Source organism: Triturus cristatus, chromosome 7 (assembly GCF_964204655.1).
Source record: "Triturus cristatus chromosome 7, aTriCri1.1, whole genome shotgun sequence".
NCBI lineage: Eukaryota > Metazoa > Chordata > Amphibia > Caudata > Salamandridae > Triturus > Triturus cristatus.
This window is the reverse complement of record NC_140590.1, coordinates 689,445,155-689,463,803: the sequence shown is the minus strand read 5'-3', so window position 1 is coordinate 689,463,803 and position 18,649 is coordinate 689,445,155. Positions and strand designations below refer to the sequence as shown.

The following is an 18,649-nucleotide window of genomic DNA, read 5'->3' as shown; positions in this document are numbered from 1 at the left end:
TGCATCCTCGTGTATGGTGCACACCGTTCAGCCTTACAGGGGCTTATCTTGCTTCGAACGTGCGCCCCCTTCTGAATACTGTTCCTGCTGGATCTTGAATGAAAATCTTTGCGCGTTCCACAACGAAGCGTCTTTTTTGTTGACCAAGATGTAAGGCCCAGGGTAATGTATTAGTTGCTGATACATTTGTATATCCTGAAAGATGCAGGTTTGAATCTGAACTGGTATTTTTAAAGTAGTTTGTTTTGCATTTATGGTGCATACTTCCGGCTTTGGGCTGAGAGGTCTATTCAGCTGGTACCTAGAGTGTTTTTGTTTGCCAGCAGGTGCAACATCAGAGTAACATCTGCGGAATTACTCTGCAATGATAATTTACAACATTTAATGTCTACTTTATTGTATTTGGGCAATATTGAACGTTTTGAAAAGCTTTTCTAGGACTGCAACTGGAGGAGTCATGTAACCTTTGCGGGGGTAACATGGTGGTCCTTGGACACAAGGTTTTTTTTACACGGCGCAGCACTGGCCACATTGTGTTACCTGAAGACACGTTTACAGAAAATGTGCTTGTCAAGCTGCAGCATGTGTAGGGGTAGAAGCCCATTTCTGACATGTGGCACATGTCACTCAAGCACGTGACACGTCACAGCATGTCTCAAATTTCTGACAGGTTGTTTCATGCCCAACTGTGCCAAAAACGTTCCAGACCGTGCCAGTGGGATTTCCAAAGAGATCCCCTTTCACTTGGTGCTGTGGCACGCTGTGGCATGTGTCAGACGGAGGCTCCCGCACTTTTAGTGCAGACACTTGTTCACTGCAGCTTGGGGCTAGCACTACCACTTTCTCAGCAAGGCTTCCCAGATGAAACTAGGTCAGATCCTGACACATATTTGCACCCCATCGGTCTGTCTGACCCTTATTTCTCAGTGAAAAGGTAACACCTGCTGTGGCCCACACAAGTGTATTCAATACATTTTGTTAGACATCTAAGCTTGGTCTTTTTTATCATGTCTGGTGGGCCCTGACACAGCCCCTCAAACGCAGAGATTTGTGGCTTCTTCCACTGTCTACCTCAAGAATCCGCCAAAGAGCTCAGTTAGCCATCTCAGTTGCCCAGAGACGCAGGGGAAGGAGATGTTCAGCTTCACGCAGCCTTGCTCTCCTCTGGTCCAGTACCTTTTATTGGCTGGTCTTATTACTTTAAAAAATATACATTCTTCTCGTAGAACAGTAGTAACAGTCATAGAGTAAGGAGGGGCTTTTTCTTCCTATTCTCGAAACACTAGTGATTGTGCAAAGTATTTCCAATAACACACAGTGATAACCTGCATAAAGCAGAGAATTCCACGAGGACCGGCTCGAAGGTCAAGTTGCTTGGAAATATTCAGTAATTATGGGCACATCGGTTTATAAACACAGGAAAATAAAGAACTCTGTGCACATTGCAAGCAAAAGGAATGTTTTGGTCAATATCAAAACAAGTGTTCCTTATTTGTTCCTTGCAATATACACGCAGAGGTGGGAAAACCATTTTCCTTAACTATTTTTAGTGCCAAAAACTGAAACTGAAAAAAAATATTGCAAAGGTTTTGAAAAATATCTACATTGTTATAGGAGTTTTCTAATTCTAGTGTTATGAAACTCACACCTTTATTTACTCTCTCCTAGTTGGTTACCGACAGAAATGCCACAATTTCACAACTTATTTCTGTTACAGAACATTTTCATCTAGAATATTTGGCCATGAAGTGCTAATAATATGCTTTCAAAAGCATCTGCTGTGAGAGCATGTTGGTGGACAGAAGTTTTATTTTAATGGACCGGTTTCACAAAGGATTTCTGTGAGTAAACGTGGCTTACTTCTGAATTTCTGAGAGGAAGTCACATTTACTCACAGATACACAGCACTGAGTGTCTGGCCTGGTGTGAGGTAGTTCGGGCCAGTACATAACGATCTGATTGATTGTGATGGATATTTTTAGTTGAATGTTTTAAATAAAGGGGCACTCTCTGATTTGCATCAATTGAGGATGAGGATGTGTGTTTCAAGTATCCATTTATTTCTCCTGTTTGTGTCAGTTTTGTGTGTAAAATGGAAATATTTTGCCTGCTATGTTTGGGCTCCATTTTTTTGTTCCCCAAGGTTGCAATGATGGCTGGCGTTTGGGGGTCAAAAACATCAGCGCCACAAGCACATGGAATAAAACAAAGGGCAAAGTTGAGGAGCACACAGAAAGAGGTTGCAAAAAGGCGTGGCACGCATAGTGCTTGAGCGTGCCCGTGTCTGCATGTAGTAGCACATGAGAGCCAAACATATTGGCTTGACCAAGCAGTAGCCAAGACCTTTTGTTTTTTCAAACAAAAAATAATAAATACTTCCAAATACATTAATAAATCTCTCTCTATCATGCTCTTTCCCGCTCTCTCTTCCTCTCTTTCTCTCTCTCATCTTTGAGTGTTTTAGTAATGCTTTATTTAAAACCATTCAAAGCAGCCCACCAGTTTGTGCATACACGAACAGGCAAGCAACCCACTTCAAATGGTTTTTCTAATACTTTTTGTAAACGCATTCAAAGATGTCTATGCTTGCCTGTGTACAAACACATGGGCAGTTATTGTTCAGTGATTTTTGTAGTGGTGTAGTAAGAAACATTTAAAGATAGCCACCTGCATGCACGCATGCTTGTGCACAAATGGGCAGCCATCTTAAAATGTTTTTTGACAAGGTATAACAAATACCTTTATAAGATGACGGCCACGCCCACACACATGCAAGGGTGGCCATCTTTGAACGGGCTTTGGTATACTTTACTAAAAAATATTCCAAGCAAACAAAAGCGGCAAAGCCGATAGCTCTGAATCAACAGGCTGACTGGCTTACCAGTTCTTGTTATCCTTGCTTTCTTCCTTTTTCATTTCTTCCTTTCTTCCATATCTGCAGTTCTCTCTCTTGTTCTGGGTCAAAGTCTGATGATGAAAGATAAATCCTGGCCATCAGAAATGAGTACTGATGCCCGAACCTGCAATTACTAGCTCAAATTAAGCACAGACTCTGCTGCATCTAATCAGCCTTTCCTCACTAATTGTACTTGATTGCTAGCATTCTATTCTCAAAGAAATGTACCGTGTGACAAGCAAACCATTCATACAAACTGAAAAATATATTTCTCATTACCTCTTTCCTTTCTTCCACTTATCCACATACACTTTAATCTGACCCGTTTTAATTTAGAGTTGGATTGTAACAGAAAAGTCTCTGTTGTGTGGAGAAGGCACTAAATATGGCAGAAATCCACCAGACAAATTTTCTCTTGCGTAATAACCCTTTGGTGGAGTAAATCTTCTAGTGAACTTCCCTTTGAATTTAACACCCCCTCCATAATTTAATTAACTTTCTTCAATAACCTAAATCCAAATTGAGGAAAACATGTCTTTTTGTTGCCTAAAGGAGCAAAATGTTTTCTGTAGTGCTCAGAAATTTTCTTCAGATGCTCCGATCCTTCTGTTTTGATATCTCAAGACAAAACTGAAATTGTAGTCCTTGTATATATCGCAATCAGCATTTCTACAGTACTTCAGTCATGGCCAGTGTGGTTGAAATTAAACTCTTATGCAACACATCATGTTGTAAAGCAATTTCAAATGAGCTGCTGATGTTGGTGGTTTTGACGTCCCATTTTGACGGCAATGGTAACTGAAATAGAGAATGGGCCACTGAGAATGAACCCGAGTGGATTTGTGCTGTCATTGTGTATTTGGCATCAACAACCGAAAGGAGAGGTGGAGGCCACAGCAATTGATAAAGCTGTTTAAGTGCCTTTACCTAATTCTCAAATGGATGGCATAAAGTACTATGCAAATCAGCAACATGCCATTTGGGCCTGATTATGAGTTGAGCAGTATCCAGGGCGGCACAAAGCTCCACTCAATTATAAGTAGCCTGGTTGTAAAATTGGGTTGGTGTGGAAAATTTGATTGATGAGCAAGCTTTTGGGATTGGGCGTCAGTGCAGCTTGACCCCGGTCCTCGCTCTGGCCCAACCTGTTTCTAAGGCATGCTCGCCCCTTACAAGGCCATATGTTGCTCTACTCTTTTCAACTTACCAAGTCCTTTTCTTGTTCCCACTCCCCTGTCCAAACCCCCACTCAGTTTTACCACCTGCACCAAGCAGCTGGTACTTTTGAGTGTTAATTCACATGGAATTGGAAATTCTGTGTTTAATTCCACCCCAAAATGTGTTTGCATGTTTCATCTCCATTCTGTGGAGATTAACTTCTAATAGGCCTAGTTGGATGTGGAGCTATCTGCTGAAATTGTTAATTCCAGCCCATCGTATCTTCATACCTAACTTGTTATCGGGACATTAGTGTCAGCACCATTTATCTGAGGATCCTGGTTTCCACATTGGGCTCCAGTGATAAGTCACCTCTGCGTTGGGTCTGACTCTTTGTGACTTGCGTTCATGGGGGGTGGGGGGGAAGCTTCGGTTCTGCATGAATGGCTGCCAGAGAGTCTGTAGCTCATTCTCGTGCAGTGTTTGAGTTTCACTGTTGTTGTATTTTTGGAAGTGTACATAGTTACCCCTCTGATTGCTTTGCTTTCTGTTTTCCGGTTACCTTCTGGCCGTCAATATGCGTGTGTACATTCCACTAGCCCGAGGTAGTGCAGCAGGTTTGTTGTGGCTTTCCTCTCTCTGTCGTCGCCCGCATTTCAAGTTCCTCGCATTTATTCACAGCAGGCCTAACCTTGCCACGTAGACTGATCAGTGACATGGATTCCCTTTTCTGTTACTCTACTATGTGATGTTTCAATACCCACAGCTCTTTCCTCCTTTCTGTCACTCTCCTTCAGGACTTTAGACAACTCCACTACCTCGAAGTTTTCCTCCAGTGGGGGTGATGGCTCCAGAGGGTATTGTCTCCACAGGGGCTGAAGCATGGTTAAAGGAAGAGCACTGACCTCCCATCCAATCCCCACGTTACTGCCTGTGTGTGCCTGCGACCTCGGCAAGGCCTCCGCATCCTTGACATCAAGTGCAGTGCTTAAGGAGGCATAAGTCGGGAATGACATTGGACGGGGAAGGTGGGTGGGAAATGGAGTGCTTACCTGTATGATGAACTAAGAATTCACTCTTGCAGTGAGAGCAAGTAAATGGTGTTAACTTGAGTCTTCACGAGTGCATTACAGAAAAATGTGCAGTCACGTAGGATTATAGAGAACTAATCTGCTTGCCCGGAAGTAAGGCTTGTATTGGCAGTAAAAGCTAACATTCCCTGCCAAGTGATTGGCTGCCAAGGCTGAAACATTCCAAAGCATGCACCAATTAGAGAAAGACTCGGCGCGTAAGACTAGTCTATTGCGTGGGCCAATTTGCACAATGACATGAACACGTTGATGAATATTGTCCTCTTTCTTTAGCCCTCTGGGTTCTGTATGCAGAGGTTAACTTGCTCCCGGGCTAAAAAGCATTTGCGCCTTGGTGAGTTAGAGAAGTTAAGTGCTTCCACTCTTCATTCAGTTCTAATGTCTAATGAGGAATCCCACGTTGTTTGGCATTTCTTAGTTGGCTCTTCCCATATAGTTTTTCTGAAATTGTCCATATTTTTTGATGTCATAGGTAGTGGAAACCAATCCAAAAGATCAAATAACAGTAATCTTTGTGTGATAGTGAATTTGCTACCCTTCAGTGGAAAGTTTATACATTTATTATAATTACTTTTTTTATGTTTTATTTAAATTCTTTATTTCTTAGATGAAAATCTCAATGAAATATGCCTCGCGGGGAGTGTTGCAATGTGGAAAAGTTGACACTCCATACATGCATCTATTTACTTGTGCACATTTAAACAGAAAGTGTTTGACTTAGTTTAGCGGCTTCTGCCCAAAATGTAGAGTATTGTAAGAGAATATATTGCTGAAGAACATTTGGAGATGTTATAAGTTATATCAGGTAACCTGACACGCCTTTGACACTGAATATCACACAAAGAAGAGGGATAAAAACAAGTTTCGTAGAGACCAATAAGTGAGTGGGAGATACACCAAATTTGTAAAACTGCCCTCACACACAGCAAGCTGTGTAATGCTTCATCATAGGGCTGCTACTACACCTCCGCGCCAGCCAAGCGCATGGAGGTGGAGCAATAGGGAAGGGGAAAAAAGACACATACAACGTACAAAATGATGTGGAACCAACGGTGAGTTGAAAGTGCAGAACCAGTGATAGACAGTGATTAAAAACCAATACTGGGAAAACCTTGATCCAATTTTAATATTAGGTGCCCAGTTTGGAGTTAGAAAAAAAACGTGGGTGATGGGTTTGGAGAGCTTATAATGAGGTTAACCCCCCCCCCCACTCTGCATAGATGTGGACATGTTTCAGCCAGCACTAATTAATATAACCCGGCTTTCCTCAGGACTTCTCACCGCTGTTGTTCCCAGTTGTGAAACCTTCCTACTCCCAATTTGGGAAGTACAAGGAAGAAATACCTCAAGTGAGGTCTCTCGCCTTTCGAGAGGAACCTGTAGTGGTTATAAAACAAAATATAAGTGAAGGAAAAATAAACTCACCACCACTATATATACTAAAGAATATCATAAAAATGGTAAATGCTCCCCAACCTCACATTTAAAAGTCTCCATAGAAGCATACTCAAAACTCCCCCAATAGGGATATAGGTGGTTGCTTATAAACAAAATGCCAATAAAGTTCTTGGCTATGTACTCCCTCCAGTAAATGTGCTTATCAGGAGGTGTAGTTATACCCAGTAAAGAACCATTAAAAACCATTGCTCAAAAGACACCACAACACCTTGCCATTCTTAATACACAACTCACCGAGTTTATTGAGTTTATAAACTCGAAATGGCGGGGGAGTGAGGACAGCCGCCCACACGCACTCTCTGGAAACAAGAAAAAGCCAATACAGAGATTTAGATTTTAGGTTATAAAAGGAGGTATGTTCTACAAACAGAGACTTCAACTGTCAAGCGCTAGATCGTGTATTAACGCTTACATTATTGTACATAGATCGTCTCTTGAAAACAAGTTTTCTCTTCATCTAGGAGGTGATTTCATTACCCAAATTAATATTATATATAAACATACATTTTAATTTAGGAATGCCGCCATCGTATTTCGTGCCTCCTTCACCGCCTTGCAGGGTGGCAGACAGCAGCCCTAGAAAGCAGTAAGAGGGTTTCCAGGGGGGTAGCCTTGGAGTAGAATGCGTTAGGCGGTTAATATACATTTAAGAACGCATTATAACAGAGGAGATAAGCAACTGAGGCATTGTAATTCTAAATATAAGGGGTCTGCCATTCTCCATCGATCTAGGTAGCCTCTGAACATAATATCGGAGGAACCATTACGTAGATCTTTGTAAAACTTATGGAGCTGTTTATCAACATTGCAGCATTCCTAAATTAAAATTTATGTTCATATATAATATTAATTTGGGTAATGAAATCACCTCCTAGATGAAGAGAAAACTTGTGTTCATGAGACGATCTATGTGCAATAATGTATGCGCTAATACACGATCTAGCGCTTGACAGTTGAAGTCTCTGTTTGTAGAACATACCTCCTTTTATAACCTAAAATCTAAATCTCTGTATTGGCTTTTTCTTGTTCCCAGAGAGTGCGTGTGGGCGGCTGTCCTCACTCCCCCGCCATTTCAAGTTTATAAACTCATTAAACTCGGTGAGTTGTGTATTACGAATGGCAAGGTGTTGTGGTGTCTTTCGAGCAATTGTTTTTAATGGTTCTTTACTGGGTATAACTACACCTCCTGATAAGCACATTTACTGGAGGGAGTACATAGCCAAGAACATTATTGGCATTTTGTTTATAAGCAACCACCTATATCCCTATTGGGGGAGTTTTGAGTATGCTTCCGTTGAGACTTTTAAATGTGAGGTTGGGGAGCATTTACCATTTTTATGATATTCTTTAGTATATATAGTGGTGGTGAGTTTATTTTTCCTTCACTTATATTTTGTTTTATAACCACTACAGGTTCCTCTCGAAAGGCGAGAGACCTCACTTGAGGTATTTTTTCCTTGTACATCACAAATTGGGAGTAGGAAGGTTTCACAACTGGGAACAACAGTGGTGAGAAGTCCTGAGGAAAGCCGGGTTATATTTTTTAGGGCTGGCTGAAACATGTCGACATCTATGCAGAGTGGGGGGGGTTGGAACCTCATTATAAGCTCTCCAAACCCATCACCCACGTTTTTTGTTTTTTCTAACTCCAAACTGGGCACCTAATATTAAAATTGGATCAAGGTTTTCCCAGTATTGGTTTTTAATCACCGTCTATCACTGGTTCTGCACTTTCAACTCACCGTTGGTTCCACATCATTTTGTACGTTGTATGTGTCTTTTTTCCCCTTCCCTATTGCTCCACCTCCATACGCTTGGCTGGCGCGGAGGTGTAGTAGCAGCCCTATGATGAAGCATGACACAGCTTGCTGTGTGTGAGGGCAGTTTTACAAATTTGGTGCATCTCCCACTCACTTATTGGTCTCTACGAAACTTGTTTTTATCCCTCTTCTTTGTGTGATATTCAATTTCTGAGCGGGAGGTCGAAGAGGGATATTCCTCTCACCCCTCTGTAGTTTTTGTGTTTTACGCCTTTGACACTCCCAACCTTCAATGGCATTTAAGAAGCCCCATGTTTCTTGCCATCTCTGCTGATATGTAGAATTAGTTCCAGATTTGTCGGTCTGTGCCCATACATGGAAGCCAGATGTATAGTTTTCCTGAATTATTGTGTTTTACTGTATTTTTGCTTTTAAAATGAATTTGCGGTTATATCCCAAATTGCTTCTGTAATTAATTCTTCCACTCTGTTCTGTTAGCAGGTTTCTGGCGGTGAACGCACAGGATTGGATAGCCTACTGAAGGCGTCGCCTGGTGACGAGGAGGAAAACTGTCTTGCACCAATCCAATTTAGAGAATCCTTTGGGTTTGGGGAATGTCTTGCTCCCCTGAGAATTCACTGGTCGCACAACAATATAATTTTTAGAACTGTTTTTATCTTTTATACCTTCCGAGAAATGAAAGCTTCGCTTCCTATTTTCTGGGATTGTTTGGTCTCTGGCAGTTGTCTACAGTCCTCACATTTGACATCACCTTCCATCTCACCTACTGTAACTAAAATGGCCTCTTCACAGCTTCTCACGAACAGTGGGTGACTTAGTGTCTGCGAAACAACATCATAAACGATAGTGTCTTTAAGGATTATCTCGAACACTGAATGGGATGCTTTCTCTTCCAGCTGATACCAGTCCCCAAAGCGCATCTTGGATTCAAACGAAGTCTCAGCTCTTCTTCCGAAAGGGTGCCTTATGGGAATTGCGTGGCTACCAGATCAAATATTCTGATGTTGCATGGGGCAGAAAAAGCTCATCTTGATGTTTTTGAAAGGGTGTAAGAAAATATATGCCAGTAATATTTTCTCCTCTTAAAAATAAAGGCTAAATTTGTTAAACTATTTGAAGCAGACTTATTTGCAAAGAGTTGGTGATAATTTAATGTGATTGTTGATGCCCCATAATACTTTTATGCTAATGTGTGGCTCTTCTCCTGCCCGTCATACCTACCTCTGTGTTGGTGAACATAGTTTCCTGCCTAAAACCACCCACACTATTTTATCATAATCATCAGGACATTGTTAGTGGATTTTTGTTGTTATTCAAGACTGAGCAATCCATGGCATTTCCGATTTTTTATAATCATCTGGAGAATTCCACTCACCTGGTTATGTTTCAAACATTATGAAAACACAGACGCAGCCAATTTGCATCATGCAGGTACACACTACAGTCTCCAGCGAGGTTTCTTGGGATAGCAAAATTTAGAAGCCCATCCTACCTTGTTGATCTGTGCATTGTACCCTCTGATAGTTCCCGGAACAACATGAACCGCCGGTTTGAGGTTAAGCAACAAAAAGTGGTTCCTTGTTTGTTGACAAATCAGAACTGTGACATGGTGGTGTAAGCTTCGATTCCACTTGCAATCCACTGGACTTGCTTAGTGGTCAATCTAATAACTACTGAATAGCTAGAAAAATAAAAACATGGGCCAGAAAATTGCAAGCTTGTGAGTAATCACTTACAGTTACCATGGGGATATTTGTTGTCCTTCATATCATCTCTGTGTTTAGGGTGCCTAGTATGGAAGGTAACTTTATGTAACAGGGCATTTTTCATTTTTTTCCTCATGCTTGTGATACCCCCTTCTCATGCACACACACATACCCACACGTCCTGCTTTTTCACATTACTGTCTGCCTGTCATGTTCCATAGTTGTTCAACCATATTAATGGAAAGACTTCGGTGTAATCAGCAGCAAGCCGCCCCTTATCTCTTAGCATCTGGTAAAGGTGCAATTTGAAAGTGGTACCCGTGAGTGACTGGTACTGTGTAAAGTTTAGCCACTTATTTCCTCTGTGAAAGCTACCACACTCACCCAGGAGTCACTAGAGCAACACTGCAGACCACAAGCAACCACAAGAGCAATTTCAGGACTCACATCTGCAGAAGAAACGTACGCATCAATGAGAGCTTGTTTATAATTTCAGCTAGCTCCCCACCTCCATCCCAGCTTTCTACCCCGTCCCCACTCCCTCTCGGAGTCTTTCAAAGCTGCAGCACACAACCTCTTCTGACAGTCTTCAAGACACAGTATTGCAGCAATATAGTTCAGGCCCGCCCACAGTGTCGAGAAAACAGTGCTAGTCACCCGTCTGTGGAAGTGACCAATGCTGCACACCAGACCAGCCCCTTTTGCTTAGAACCAGTGATCCTATGATTTGCTCCCAATACCATCCGAATGATGCTCTATTCCACCTTGGCATCCTGTGCAGCAGCCATCAACAGTATCATTATCCCACATGTCAAACTGCGTCATTTTGGGCGACATTCCCAACCAAGTTGTCACTCAGAGACCACTTCTGATTCACCTTTCTATGAACACAGCATACTTACCTATAAAATGCTGCCAGGGCTCAGTGACCCTCCAGGCTCTTTGACTGTTGCTACCTACCTAGGTCTGCCCATGGCATGGTGGCCACCCGCACCACTGCCCCACTCTGCCAGGCCAAGTTATTCATTTTTGTTTTCACTTCAGAAAGCTTTATCTCTCCGACGTTGAAGAACGTTTGGTGATATAATGGAGAGTATTACTGTGGCAGCTCACTTTAGAAGTCATTCTTCTGACGGTCAGTTGAATCACTCTTCTTGCATGTGACGGGGACAGAAGAGTTTAGTTAGACAATCTTAGTAGTGAATACGAGGAAGGCCTGTTTCTGCATTATTTTTATGGGCAGCTGGTGAAACAGGTGCCGAACCCACATTTCTTGAAATACCCTTTGAAATACGCTGCGATTGTGTCAGATTGCATTATAACATATGTACTGTGCCTACATGTGGCACATGAGGACATACAGGTAAGCAGTCTAAGATGCCATGTAAAGGCCACTAGACAAACCTAGCCTGTCCATGTCACTGCCTGATTCTAGAGAATAGAGCCTACTTACTCTCCAGCCCTGCTTTGTTTCATGTACTCTGAGTGGTGTGCCTCCCTTTAAAAACAGTGTCCTGATTAGAGCTGTAAAATGTCTTCTGTCACAGTTATTGTCAAGGCACATGTTCATATTTAGTCAGTGTTACACACACACATCTTCCTGAACAGCACCGTTCAGTATCAATAGCGACCTTTCACATTCATGATCCTACAGAAACTGAGCATATCTTGCTACTCAATCGAAAAGAAGCATTTCATCATACAGACTACTGGCTTTGTCAAAACCTGTTTAAATTGTGTATCTCACTCTCAGCTTCTGAGGCCATCCAGGATAACTTACAATTGTTATGTTTCATATAGGTCCCCAAGTATAGGCCAGGTAATCACATAACCTTTCACCTATATTTTCCTGTACCATTACACTACATAACAGTTCTTGGGACTGACCTTTTACCTAGTTACAGTATTGCTTACAGGACGTATGATTTTCCCTGAAAACTAGCCTCATCCATTATGCATGAGGATTCTTGGAAACTCAGCAGAACTACCATCTCCTGCATAATATCTATATATAAGGGTCATTCCTTCCGTCATCCTAAATCCGGCATGACACAGCAAGGTAGAACCCCTGAGGGTACCACTTTGAGTATATATACACCATATCTGCTGAGGTAGGGAGAGGAGAAAAGGACTTCCATGATGACACACAGACCCGAGACGCTGAGGTTCCTGCATGCAGACGCTCCAGCTCGCAGTGGTCTGACGTCCCTCGCGGGGTGTCCATCTCGAGACCAAGACGGGGTCCCACAGTCTCTCACTTCAGGTAATGGGTTTGGCTTTATCCTAGAGGTATTCTTGGCTTTACACCCACATACAGGCTAGGTACTCTTAGCTACATCTAGTTAGGGTTGCATCGTAGGAGTACGCATTTTACTGTCATGTATTTTTATACCTGCCTGTATTCATTGTTTTAGCACTATGGTAGAAATCTACCATCCTTTTACTCTGTTGGTGCTTATAATCATTTATATCGTTTCTGTCTAATGGTTGTTTCAGCACACCTATTTTACACTAGAATCACGCTGGTTCAATAAATGCCTATTGAAAAACGTCCCCACTGTTGATTCTATGTATCTCTCTGAGACCATGTGAGTACGAGTGACTGAGCGGAAAGTATTGTACTGTTTCCACAATCCTTGATGGGACAGAATTGTCATATTCAATAGTTGCCAAGAACTGTTCTCTCCTTGGTAAGAGGGGTTTCTAGTGGCACTGTGAGCCAGCTGGAATACAGGCTAACATACCCGGTGGGGGTGTCTAGAATCAGTCTGGACACCAATCCTACAGTGTATGTTGTCTAAACGCACAGATCCTATATAGGTTTATAGGAACTACACGACACAATAGCTACCACAAAATGTTGTGGTACAAAAATATTGTAGCAAGAATATTAACAAGAAAAATACTGTTACCTATGTATAGAATTATTATTCTAAACTTCACATCTCCAAGCCTTAAATATATTTATTAATGTAAATATACATGGAGCTATGTGTACTCATACAATAACTACCTAAATTACCTTCATAATATGTGTGTTGTTGATATTCTTGCTCCAATATGTTTGCAGCACAATATTTAGGACTTGATAGTCTGAAGGTAAACCACCAAGCAGGCTGGATATAATATAACAGCGAAGAGTCAACTGCTGTAAAGTAACTGGAGCAGCCATAACTCTAGGACTAGCTGAAACACATCCCCTAAGACATACAGCCACTGTCACATTACCAGCTCATTCACACAGGCAACACACAAACACGTAGTTAGGACCCCGAATAACAAGTCCTACATGACCCTGAATTGTGAGTATTTCACCTCTCAGCTTACACAGGTTAGGCAGAGAGTCAAACACATGCACGCTCACTGCACTGAGCTCGACAAAATCAACTGTGATGTGAGGTTTGACCCAGCCTGAGGCATGTTCTTCCCCCAGCAGCCCCCCCCAGACGCAGATCCCCTTGGCCCAACCCAGGCAACGGTTCGAGACCGCTCTGTGCCATTAGGTAATTGCGCTTGTCCCCTCGTGTAACTCATTGCTATTGTTGTCTATTTTTCAATTTTTTGCTCCATTTTGTACGAACTGTAACTGTGCTTTTGTTGTTTATTTTTGTGCTAATTGTGCTTCCCCACCTATGTGCTGCCCATTCTACTGTTATCCTCTGTTATTCTGTTATTTTCCCATTTCGTTTTTCACATGGTTGTGTTTCCCGACGTTACCACCCCTTCTCCTGCCTCCCAGCTGCACGTTCCCTCACCCCTCCCCTAAATAATGGCGGCCACTGCTGGGGAGCAGAAGCAAGACCTCTGACCCAGTCTGAGGCCTGCTCTTCCTCCAGCAGCTCCGCGGTGCTCTGCTCCGACATGGATCCCCTTGGCCCAACCCAGGCAGGGTTCAAGACCACTCTGTGCCATTAGATAATTGCGCTTGTCCCTTCATGTAACTCATCGCTCTGGTTGTCTATTTTGCCATTTTTTGCTCCATTTTGTACGAACTGTAACTGTGCTTTTGTTGTTTATTTTTGTGCTAATTGTGCTTCCCCACTTGTGTGCTGACCATTCTGCTGTTACCCTCTGTTATTCTGTTATTGTGCCCGTCTGTTTTTCGCTTGGTTGTGTTTCCCGCCATTACCGGCACCACTCCTGCCTGCCAGCTGGACGTTCCATCCCCTACATAATGGGGGCCGCTGCGCGGTCACGCCTAAGGCAAACCAGTCTGCGCCCGTACGCGAACCGATCTTGGCCAGCGCCAGGAACCCTGGACCTCCGACCGTCCATCGCTGTGACACCACCACCCTCCTCGCAGTCAACCCCAGAAGACACACAGACTGCCAACTGGCCGCACCGAACACGACCCACGGCCAGCTATCCTGCCTCTGCTGCCGCCGGACCTTCACCACTACTCCAGACCCCAATGTCAGGCATTGAACAGGTCGCGCCTACGGAGCAGGCAAAAAGAACGTTCCACACTACAATACCCAGAAGGCCTTCTGGGGGAGGACCTGACGTATTTAATCACGTACAACGCAAGGAGCGATGTACGTGATTCTTACGGAGTGCTTGTTTCCGGAACTGCGTTGCTCGAAGCAACTTCGGGAATTGGACCGCGTCCTCCGTTGAAGCACGGAGCGACGTCTTTAGATCTTGTTTGAACCGCCACTTGCGTTGCGCTCGGCTGAGCGTGAGCGCCTTCAGGGCGGCGTTCCCATTACCGCTAGCAGCTGCCGTGGGAGTGCTCGGGACGTCCGCCCCTCTTCTACCGCCACCTTTCAGCCTCTACTGGTCGGCGGCAATGGGGACAAAGAGGTAATCCAGTCAGAAGTGACTACCTGGAAGCCCATGAAGGATTCCTCACGCCGCTGGAACACGGGACAGAGACCCTTACAGTGCGGTAAGCCTCCTGGGTTCGTGGTACAGAGGTCCCGGCTCGGAGGCCTTTCCTTCTTCTGTTATATCTGCCTTTTCTGGAAAGTCAGAACCAATTAGCTGGGCAGCTGATTATTCTCGGGACCTATCTTGGCCTTGTACGTACTTTGTGAGTTTATTTTGGAATATTCATGAAACAGAGAGCTCCAGCAGGTCGTTTTTCCTTTTTTGAGTATCCGGAGTATTCTGTTCTGGTGCTGGAGTTGGCCTTATCATTTGGAGTAAAGGGTGTGTGACAGTGGGTATGTATGGAGAACAGTAGCCATTAAGTAGGGTTGGAATTTGATGTTGGCGGTGAGCGTAATATTTCTTTGTGCTTGCATTATAGATGTAGGTGAATTCCCTACGGAAAGAGAATTATCTTACCCGTAAAAGAGGAAGGATCCACCTCAGGGAAGGCTCTGTTTATGGTAGGTTTACAAGACTAGTGAGACTAATATGAGAGTAGCCAGAGAGTGATGCAGTACTAACCCTTTGCTTATGTTGTTACAGGTCTTCCTTTCCACTGCTGTTCCTACCCTAATCAATAACATACAAGGATGACGAAATGCACACCATAGTTATCCAATCTTCTTGAAAGTTGCTTTTATGAATTATCATTTTTTCGCGTGTAGCCCGAGAAATATGGTTTTGCCTTCCAACCACTGGGTAATTTAATCTGTCAAGAATGGAGCGCGTTTTGCACTCCTAAACGGACGCACAGCCCTTGAACAAACGATGACTTTGTTTAATCCAATTTTGTTTTATGTTTATTTCCACGTTCCTCCAATGTTTAATATAGCTTAAATGTGAATCGACAATCACATGTGCGACACTCAGATGTCTTTCCAAATGTTCAAATTTTCAAATGTTGCGGTTTGCCAACACAGGCCTTTTCTTCCTGCAACACGCCGGATACATTTAAAAACATCCTCAATCCAATGCATTTCGGGCATTTTCTCTGCCCTTCGTCAGGGGTTTACTGCAAATGTTTAAAACAACACCATTACCTCGTGAAAACCAATGTCACAGTTCAATGTACATTTAAATCATATCTATCATTTCCCGTGCCTAGTTAACCCCGGTCCCTATTATACGTTCTCCCTCTCCTCACAAAGCACTCTATTTACGTTTTAACAAAAAAGGCTTCTCACCCCTACCAAACCGTTCCTACCCTAATCCCATCCCTCGCTTGATTGCCTTTACACTCTGTAAATACTTGTAGCCAGAGTGTGGGGACGTCAGGAGGTAGACCCCCCTGAGCATCGTCCTGATCCTGAGGAGCTCGGTAATCGTGACACCCAACACCACCAGCACCTACACCAACGAAACCCTCAGCTGCATCCTCCTCAACGTGCGCTCCGTACACAAGCACGCCATAGAAGTCTGGAACCTACTCGACTCTCTCTCAACCGACGTTTCCTTCTTCACAGAGACCTGGACCAACGCCTCCCCCGCCCCCGACATCAACACCGCCATCCCAGACGGCTACAAGATCCAGAGGAATGAACCACCCCAACTACCCGGGAGGAGGCCTTGCCATAGTCCACAAAAACATCCTCCGCCTCACCATCTACAGCGAGACCCTCCCCTCTGCCGAACACCTGCATTTCCAGATCAAGACCAGCCCTAAGACCACACTCCATGGGACACTCATCTAAAGAACCCCCGGATACCCTTTTCCACCACCATCACTGACTTCATCACACCCCAAGCCATTGCATCAACGAACTACATACTCTTCGGCTACCTCAACTTGCACCTCGACAACCCCAGCGACCCCAACGCCACCATCCTGCATGACAACCTCACCAACATCAGACTCAACCAACTCGTCAACACACCACACACAGGGCAGGGCACACCCTCGACCCCATCTTCACTGCAGAAAACAGCATCCAATTCAGCCACACAATGCAACCACCTTGGACCGACCACCACTGCGTCCACTTCACCGCAGATAAACCCAAAGCACTCAAACCAGCCCCACGCCCGCCACGAAGGAACTTGTGCAAGATCACCGATGAATAACTGAACTCCACCCTCTCCCGAGACAACCGCACCTGGGCATCCGACGCAAATAGTGCAGCCAGAGAACTCCACACGTGGATTTCCAACTGCACAGATGAGCTTGCCCCGCTACGCAACCCCGGCAAACAATGCCCCAGAAAAGCCACCTGCTTTACCACAACTTCCAAGAAGCCAGGTGCACCTGCAGATGCCTGGAAAAGAACTGGAGGAATACCAAGACAGCCAACAGCTGCTCCACCTACAAGAATGCCATGATGGACTACCACAACCAAATCAGAACAACCAAAAGGAACTTCATCCGCAACAAAATCCTCACCAACTCCACCAACTCCAAGGAACTCTTCAACGTCCTCCAGGAATTCACCAACCCACGCAGCGAAGCCACAGACATCATCCAGGACCTCTGCGACAAACTCAGAACCTTCTTCTACCTCAAGATCGGAACACTCTACGACAACTTCCCGACCACCCACAAGACACCTCAGCCAGCCCCTCGCCTCCCCAAGACACCAGCCAGCCCACTATCTCCAGCTGGATACCAATCACAACCATGGACACCGCCACGACCATGAAAGGCATCCACTCAGGGGCCCCCACCGACCCCTGCCCCCCACACATCTACCACAGGGCCGCAGACACCATCGCCCCCGAATTGCAACACACCATCAACACCACCTTCAAAACAGGCACCTTCCCAGATGACTGGAAGCGCGCCAAAGTCAGGCCCCTGCTCAAGAAACCCACGGCCACCCCCACTGACCTCAAGAACTACCTGCTCATCTCGCTTCTCCCCTTCTCAGCCAAAGTGGCAGAGAAAGCAGTCAACAAGGAACTGACACGATTCATCGAAGGACACGTCGTCCTCGACCCATCCCAATCCGGATTCCGATCCAAACACAGCACCGGGACCGCCCTACTCGCTGCCACAGACGACATATGCACCCTCCTGGACCAGGGCCACTCCTCTGCCCTCATCCTCCTTGACTTACCTGCAGATTTCGACACCGTCTCTCACTGCACACTAATCACCAGACTACTCGACCCTGGCGTACATGGAACTGCCCTAGACTGGATTCGCTCGTTCCTCACCGGAAGAAGCCAAAGGATCAAACTACCGCCCTTCCTCTCCGCTCCCACCGACATCACCTGTGGAGTACCACAGGTGACATCTCTGAGCCCGATCCTCTTCAACATCTACATGGCCCCCCTTGCAGACATCGTCCGACTACACGGCCTCAACATCGTATCCTACGCCGACAACACCCAGCTCATCCTCTCCCTCACCAAAGACCCCACCACTGCAAAACTCAAATTCCAGAGAGGAATGCAAAAAGTTGCAGTCTGGATGACCAACAGCTGCCTAAAACTCAATGCCGAGAAAACAGAAGTCCTCATCCTTGGAACCACCCCTTCAGCATGGGCCAACACCTGGTGGCCCACTGCCCTCGGAAGCCCACCTACCCCCTCAGACCACGCCAAGAACCTCGGCATTGTACTCGACTCATCACTTACCATGAACCGACAGGTCAACGCCGTAACCTCCAGCTGTTTCAACACCCTCCGCATCCTCCGAAAGACCTTCAAATGGATCCCCCCAAATAAAGGAAAACAGTCACCCACGCACTC

At 44.7% G+C, this 18,649-nt stretch overlaps 1 long non-coding RNA gene across 1 annotated transcript in view; it reads left to right on the top strand.

Annotated features, from left to right (window-relative positions):
- Positions 1-9,496, top strand: part of LOC146810345 (uncharacterized) — a 370,956-nt gene extending 361,460 nt beyond the window's left edge. Inside the window, exon 5 of the long non-coding RNA XR_014966580.1 lies at positions 8,862-9,496. This is a non-coding gene — a long non-coding RNA (uncharacterized LOC146810345). The remainder of the gene's footprint in view (positions 1-8,861) is intronic.
- Positions 9,497-18,649: the final 9,153 nt, after the last annotated feature.